Source organism: Cryptomeria japonica, chromosome 2 (genome assembly GCF_030272615.1).
Source record: "Cryptomeria japonica chromosome 2, Sugi_1.0, whole genome shotgun sequence".
NCBI lineage: Eukaryota > Viridiplantae > Streptophyta > Pinopsida > Cupressales > Cupressaceae > Cryptomeria > Cryptomeria japonica.
This window is the reverse complement of record NC_081406.1, coordinates 407,548,614-407,557,575: the sequence shown is the minus strand read 5'-3', so window position 1 is coordinate 407,557,575 and position 8,962 is coordinate 407,548,614.

The window sequence follows — 8,962 nt, the reverse complement described above, 5'->3', positions numbered from 1 at the left end:
CAAATCGAATATTGCTCATGCAATTGGATTAGTTGCTAGATTTAAGAAAAGCCTGAAGGAGACACACGTGGTAGCAACTAAAAGAATTTTTGGATATCTAAAAGGCACTATTGATTATAAATTATGGTATCCATATGTAGGTAACTTTGATTTGAAAGTCTATATAGATGCAGATTGAGCATGAAATGTTGATGACAGGAAGAGTACAACCAAAGGAGCTTTCTTTTTTGGAGGAAGGCTAGTATCTTGGAGCAGCAAGAAGAAGAGTTGCATATCAAAGTCAATTGTTGAAGCTAAATATGTTGCAGTGTATATGAATTGTACCCAGGCAATCTGGATGAAACACATTCTAGAAGGTTTCAAGTTGAAAATCTCAGAACCGGTAAGGATTTTTTGTGATAACACCAGTGCAATAAACATTTCAAAGAACCTGGTGTTGCATATTAGAACCAAGCATATTGAGCTTAAATATCATTTCTTGAGAGAGAAATTCTAGAGTAAAGATGTATTATTGGAGCATGTATCTACTAAGGAACAACTAGAAAATATCTTTACTAAACCTCTCCCTAAGGCTACTTTTGAGTATCTTAGAGATTAGCTAGGGGTTGTGCCCCTACATGAGGCCAATTAAGCCGATGTGGAAGACATCAGTCCTAGAGCTTATTGAAGATCTTGAAGCATGATTGGTATAGAGTGGAGCTACTCCACATGGGGAGAAGCTAATTGTAGATTGATGAATCTTGGAGTGGTTTGCCAGCTAATATTGGTATTCACTTTGGAACTGTTGTCAAAGGGGGAGAAGAACTATATGATTGATAGGGAGAATAACTGTAGCCAGTTACTAGTTGAAGACATGGAGACATAGTTGAAGGAGGTACATGCAAAAATGTAAACCAGGATTCCTATACCTGTGTATGTGCATTACTCTCAATCATCACAATCAAAGGGTATTGATATTTGTATTGCCATCAATGCCAAAGGAGGAGATTGTTGGCATTGCATGAAGATTGCATTGATGAGCTATAGTGTTGTCATTGATATCAATTGCAACTGGTAATGGAGTTGTATTGCAACCGGTAGTGATCTAATAATGCAATCGGTAGTTGAGCAGTGAAGGAAACTGTTATTACTATTGAAGCAAAGAGATCAACCGGTAACCCTAACATGTTGGTATGTTGAACCCTAATCGATGGAGCTTGGTGAATCAGTTATGTTGATCTATGATCGAATGGTCATTGAAGATGATTATGCCACGTATGCATGATGCACCTGATGAGTTTCAAAGTGGTTTTGGTGCATAGACATAACTATTTTATCTTGGGAATGGGAAAAAGCATAGCATGAATTGGAAACCGCATGATGAGTTAAAGGATCCAATGTGCGATGATCCAAGAGCAATCGAGGTTGTCAAGAACAATGTGTAGCTGATTACTATATAATCCAATGGTCATGTTTGAACCGATTTATTTATAATCTCTATGAGATCTTAAGTTTTGTGATGTGTTACTGACCTACTGTATTTTCTTATAAGGTCGATGAGTTATTGGTGTAGGAGCACCTAAGGGTGAGCAAATGCCCTTTTCAATTTTGGCAATTTTGGCATAAGGATTGGTTCTAGTCCATTAGGTTGTCTATTTGGAGCTTGGAGTGCCTTTTGTCTTATTTTTGAAAATTCCTGTTATCGGCAAGACTAGTTTTCATGCCGCCTGATGAACCGATAGGAAGGCATATGGTTTGGAGCACACCATCGGCTATTGGTATAACATGTTAGGAGCTACACTGATAACCCAATGGGAAAGAATACCATTTGGAGCACGCGTTCGACTATCGGAATAACATGTTAGGATCTACACCGATAACCCGATAAGGAAGCATTATATTGGGAGCACACCATTGGCCATCGGCAAGAGATGTTTGGTGCTATGCCGATAACCTGATGAGGAAGTGCACAAGTTGTAAACTATCACCGGACATTAGAGGGAGTGTTTTGATGCTAACCCGATGACCCGATGAAGAAAGAAAAAGTTAATTATAGTCAGAAACCGATTGTGTTGAGTTCAATCTCGTCTATTAGGGATGATTCATGACATGTCAAGGAGGCTATAAAAGACCCAATGGGCATTTTGTAAAGAGGTTAGAATAAGGTTGGATGGATTTGATTCCACAAAGAACAAGAACATCTTTTGAATAGAAATTTGAAAACCATTTTCTGGTTTCTTTTCTCAGAGTTCAATTTTTGTTTGTAAACTTTAAATAATGGCTTAAATCTTAAATGCCAATGTGGATAGAGTAGATGATACTTTTCTATGTTTTGTGAGTTCCAATTTTGAAGTCGTGCCAAGCTTGGCTTTGTAGATAAAGTTATCTTTTTGTTTCTTGTTTCCTGTTGGTGACAAGTAGTTATAAACATGGCTCTATCTTGATTCTCCATCATGGGATCCACACGACCATTGGAGGTTGTCAAGAAGAGCCAACCATGTACAATAGAGTTCTATATGTAGCAGACTAGGGAATGGCATCAGCCATTTCAACATACTAGCCCTAGGCAAGCTTGATGATAGCTCGACTAGGTATCAATGACCTAAGAGGAAACACTCGCAGGGTAGACCAGAGTCTAGGCTATTAGCCTCAGACCAAGGGAAGAAGGGATCAAAGGGAGAGAAGATCCAAGCATGAGGGAAAAAAATGACTTAGGAGAAGTTGTAGGTACAATAAATGGTAGAGCAAGCCCTGCAAGGTGTCTGGTGAGATCCGGTGGATTAGTGAGTTGGTGGATTTATGAAAGTGAATTCACAAAGAGAAGAGTAACAACCCTTGGTAGTGAGGACCTAGAGTAGAATAGGGGAATATAGAGGACTATTCTCGGGTTAGGCTAGGAAAAATTCCTTGGTGTGAGTCAAGTTGACTCAAGCAATCTAGGATCCTCCCTATCAGATTGGTATCAGAGCAAGTTAAAGACTTGTGGTGAAGAGTGCAAGATTGATCTAGTATTAGAAGGAGTAAAGATGGTGACCAATGCAGAATTGGTTAAGAAGGTCGAAGACCAAGAAGATGAAAATCAATTTCTCAAGGAAAGTTTAGAGCAGTTGGAGCAGAAAATAGGTGTGATGGAAGTCAAGACAATAGAAGTGAGTGGGAAGATAGATGAGAAGGATAAAATGGTGGCAATAGAGGATGAAATCCCTACACCAGACCCTGTTGGTGATCAAGAACCATTCTTGAAGGCTTTGAAGGCAATGAGTGGAAAGCCTTTGGAAGGAGTGCCACTGTTTAGTGGCAAGATGGAAGAAGAGTTGGTAATGGAATGGATAGAGGGAATGGAAAATCATTTTGAGTGTGAAGGTGTGACTGAGTCCCAAAAGGTTAAAGTGGCTAAGTCAATAATGAGAGGTGTTGTCGTTACTTGGTGGAAGTTTATACAAAATGAGAGAGAGAGAGAAGGTAAGATCCCCATCTCTACTTGGAAAGGGATGGTAAACAAAATCAGAGAGACTTATCTTCCTAAGGATTATGACGTGCAGTTGCATAGGAAAAGACAAAACCTAAGACAAAAGGAGTTAGATTTAAGTACCTACACTGAAGAGTTCCAGAAGTTGTGTCTACGGTCAAAAGTGATGGAGGATGAAAACATAAAAGTAGAAAGATATCTTAACGGTCTAAGATGGAACATACAAGAGGAAATAAGTCTGTTGAGTCCAACTACCATTCACAAATGTTATCAGTTGGCCCTAAAAGTAGAAGAAAAGAATAAGAAGAAACATGAAGGCACCAGTAAAGGCAGAGGTAGAGGCTAAGATTCAAAAGGTTATAGAGGAAGCTACAGTGGCAGAGGAAGTGAAACAAGATCACAAGGAGAGTCAAAATTGACTGAGCGGACTAATGAATCCAGTGGAAGAGTAAAATATGGCAGAGAAAGAGGTCATAACAACAATAACAGAGGTAGATCTAGAAGTTATGGCGGAGGTTCATACTTTGCAAACATGAAGTGTTACCATTGCAGTAATTTTGGTCATCCTGCCTATAGGTGTCCGGAGAAGGAAACCTCATCACACTCAGAGAAAAGAATCAATTATGTGCAAGAGGATTCTCGTAGTGTGAAGTCTCCTGAAATAAATCTTGACTCAAAGAATTGTGAGAATCTGATGGTTAGAAGGGTACTAATCAGGGAGCCAGTTAAGGAAGAGCCTAAATAGAGGAGGTCTCTTTTCAGAGCAAAGTGCAAGATACTTGGTAAGTTCTGTAAAGTGATCATTGACTCAAAATCAACTAACAATATCATCTCTGAAGAAGCAGTAAGTAAACTTGGGTTGAGTAGTATGCCACATAGTCATCCTTACAAGGTCACATGGTTGAATAAAGGACAACATGTGTTAGTAAATGAACAAGTATGTGTTGAATTTGCAATTAGGAAATATTCTGACATAATTTTATGTGATGTTTTACCCATGGATGCCTGTCATTTGTTGCTAGGAAGACTGTGGCAATTTGACAGAAAAGCTATCCATGATGGAGAAAAGAACTCTTATGCATTCACAAAGGAAGGGGTGACATACAGGATTCAATCTTTGATAGAGGATGAAGGAACCAGGACTAGTGGTCCTAATGTGTTGTTGGCTGGAGGAAAAGAATTTTTGGGAGATCTCAAGAAAGGAGATGGAGAACATTATGCTCTCTTAGTGAAACCTAGTCAAGAAGAGAAGACTAAACAAGAAGTTTTACCTACAGAGGTTCAGCAGTTGTTAGATCAGTTTAAGGACATTGCGAGTGATGGAACACCTGCAAGGCTACCTCCTCCCAGAATAGTAAGTCACCAGATAAACTTTATACCTGGAGCATCATTTCCTAATAAGGCTACATATAAGATGACTCGTGAACAAAACAAATAAGTGGCAAGACAAGTACAAGAGCTGCTTGACCAAGGTCTAATCAGAAAAAATACAAGCCCATGTGTTGTGCCAGTGGTGTTAGCAACCAAGAAAGGAGGTAAATGGAGACTATGTACTGACTCTTAGGCAATAAATAGAATCACCATAAGATACAAATTTCCAATCCCTAGAATTGAGGATTTAATGGATTGTCTTGGAGAACCAAAGTATTTTACTAAGCTGTATTTAAAGAGTGGATATCACCAGATCCAGATTAAATAAGCGGATGAATGGAAAACAACTTTTAAGACTACATAGGGGTTATATGAGTGGTTAGTTATGCCATTTGGGCTTACTAACACCCCTAGTAACTTCATGAGGTTGATGAATGAGGTGTTGAAGGACTGCATAGGTAGATTTGTAGTGGTATACCTTGATGATATCCTCATCTTTAGCAAAACAGAGGAAGAGCATCTTGAACACTTGTAGATTGTATTAAGGAAACTACATGAGGAACAATTGGCAATCAATATTGAAAAATGTGAATTCATGAAACAAGAACTCATTTATCTGGGTTTTGTAGTATCCCAAGGCACTTTGGAAATGGATCCTAGCAAGGTGGAAGCAATATAGAGTTGGCCTACATCGAAAACTACTACTGACGTAAGAATTTTCTATGGACTTGCCCAATTTTATAGGAAGTTCATTCAAGGTTTTAGTTAAATTTGTGTTCTTGTTCTTGATACAATTAAGGGTGGCTTGAAAACTAAGTTTAGGTGGACTAAATAAGCCAACTAGGGGTTTGAGTTGCTCAAAAAGGATATCTACCCAACCTATCCTAGTTTTACCAAGTTTTGATAAGTTGTTTACCCTAGAATGTGATGCTATTCATATAGTAGTAGGAGTTGTTTTGAACCAAGAGGGAAGACCAGTAGCATTCTATAGTGAGAAATTGAATGATGCCAAGAAGAGATACTCATCCTATGACTTAGAATTTTATGCCTTAGTGCAAGCTCTTAGGAAGTGGAGGCGTTATCTTTTGCCCAAATAATTTATAGTGTTTACAGATAACCAAGCCTTGAGTTTTATCAATTCTCAAGAAAATTTGAGTAATAGACACATCAAATGGATAGATTACCTACATGCATACACTTTCACTATCAAGCACAAAAAGGGATAGATGAACAAGGTAGTAGGTGTCTTAAGTTGAAAACTTCTCACTGTTTAAGAAGTGACTTTGTAGAGAATAGGTGTGGAGAATTTCAAGGAGCTTTACAGGGAATATGAAGACTTCTCTAAGGTATACAAGGTATGCAGTGAGTTTAATAATCATTTCAATAGCTAGTATGCAGATTACACATTGCAGAGTAGTCTTTTGTTTAAGGGATGTCAGTTATGTGTGCCAAGGGGATCTATGAGGGAAAATATCATACAGGAAAAACATAATGGAAGTCTTAGTGGACATTTTGGTCTCAAATAAAACACTTGAGTTGGTGCAAAGATTTTATTATTGGCCGAAAATGCATAAAGATATCAGGAAGTATGTTGAGCAGTGTATTGTGTGTTAGAGAGCCAAGGGTACTAGTTCAAATGTTGGACTATACCAACCTTTACCAATTCCCAAAAGACCATTGGAGTGCATCAACATGGATTTTATTGTGGGTTTGCCAAAAACCAAGACTGGCCTGGATAGTATTTTTGTCATTATTGATCGGTTTAGTAAAATGAGTCATTTTGTTCCCTACAAGACTACGCATGATGCTAGTTACACTGCACATTTATTTTTCAAATAGGTTGTAAGAATTCACAGGCTGCCTCTCAGTATAGTTTCAGACAGGGATGTGAAGTTTATGAGACACTTTTGGAAAACTCTGTGGACAAGACTGGGAACTAACCTTTCTTTTGGTTCTGCTTATCATCCATAGATAGATGGGCAAACTGAGGTCATTCATTGAGTATTGGGTAATCTTTAGAGGTGTCTGATAAAATAGTATGGACAGATGTGGGATCAAGTGCTACCATAGGCAGAATTTGCCTATAATGACAGTATCAATAGAACTAGAGGTAAGAGTCCTTTTGAGATTGTTTATGGACTCCACCCACGTGGTGTTTGTGAACTTAGAGATTTAGGGAGCCTGGATGGAAGAAGTGGGCATACAGAGGATTTCACTTAGCCTATGAAAGAGGTACATGAACAAGTGCAAAAAACATTGATCGAAGCTATGCAGAGGATTAAGGATAAAGCAGATGAGGGGAGAAAGTACATTCAATTTGCAGTTGGAGACATGGTTATGGTACATTTGAACAAGGCAAGATTGTAGAAGGGAGTACCTAGTAAGCTTTAGATGAGGTGAATAGGTCCTTGCAAAATTTTGGCTAAATATGGCTCAAATGCCTATAAGGTGGACTTACCCAAAAATTTGGCATTGTCCCCTATGTTTAATGTCAAAGACTTGATTCAGTTTAAAGGTCCCGTAGTAGTGACAGATGGACCGAATCCAGAAGGGGAGACTACTCTCAGTGATATTCTAGTACAACCCGTTTCTAAACCACGGGCGAAACATATTTTAGATTCCAGGGTGAAGAAGCAAACGAGGCATGGTGTGTACATGGAGCACTTAATCAAGTGGCAAAAATTACCTAAAGTTGAAGCCACTTGGGTTGCAGAATCCGATTTCAAAAGACTGGGCATTGATATCGCCTTGCCACCCCCAGGGGGGACTTGATTTTTTTTGTGTGGGGAGTATGGTACAGGAGCACCTAGGGGTGAGAAAATACCCTTTTCAATTTTGGCAATTTTGGCATAAGGACTGGTTCTAGTCCATTAGGTTGTCTATTTGGAGCTTGGAGTGCTTTTTGTCTTCTTTTTGAAAATTCCTGTTATCAACAATACTAGTTTTCGTGCTGCCTGATGACCTGATAGGAAGGTATACAGTCTGGAGTGCACTATCGGCTATCGGTATAACATTTTAGGAGCTACACCGATAACCCGATGGGAAAGCATACCGTTTGGAGCACGCGTTCGGCTATCGACATAACATGTTAGGAGCTACATTGATAACCCGATAAGGAAGCATTCTGTTGGGAGTGCACCATTAGCCATGGGCAAGAGATGTTTGGTGCTACACTGATAACCCGATGAGGAAGTGCGCAAGTTGTAAACTATCACCAAACATCGGAGGGAGTGTTTTGATGCTAAACCGATGACGAAAGAAAAATTCAGTTACAGTCAGAAACTGATTGTGTCGAGTTCAATCTCATTTGTTAGGGATGATTCATGACATGTAAAGGAGGCTATAAAAGACCCAATGGAAATTTTGTAATAGGTTAGAAGAAGGTTGGATGGATTTGATTCCATGAAGAACAAGAACATCTTTTGAATAGCAATTTGAAAACCGTTTTCTGGTTTCTTTTCTCAGAGTTCAATTTTTGTTTGTAAACTATAAATAATGGCTTAAATCTTAATTGCCAGTGTGGATAGAGTAGGTGATACTTTTCTATGTTTTGTGAGTTCCAATTTTGAAGTCATGCCAAGATTGGCTCTGTAGATAAAGTTGTCTCTTTGTTTCTTGTTTCCTGTTGGTGACAAGCAGTTATAAACATGGCTCTGTCTTAATTCTCCATCATGGGATCCACATGACCATTGGAGGTTGTCAAGAAGAGCCAACCATGTATAATAGAGTTCTATATGTAGCAGACTAGGGAATGGCATCAGCCATTTCAACATACAAAGGATCAAAGGGAGAGAAGATCCAAGCATGAGGATAAAAATGACTTAGGAGAAGTTGTAGGTACAATAAATGGTAGAGAAAACCCTACAAGGTGTCTAGTGAGATCCGATGGATTAGTGAGTTGGTGGATTTATGAAAGTGAAACAGAGTAACAACCCTCAGTAGTGAGGACCTAGAGTAATAAAAGGGAATAGAGAGGAGTATTCCCGGGTTAGGCTAGGAAAAATGCCTTGGTGTGAGTCAAGCTGACTCAAGAAATCTAGGGTCCTCCCTATTAGTTATTTTGTAATTTTGCTGGTGATTTTGGTTATGTGTGGTAGTCTGATTGTTGCCAAACCAAAAGGAGTATCTTCAGAATGTTTTGAA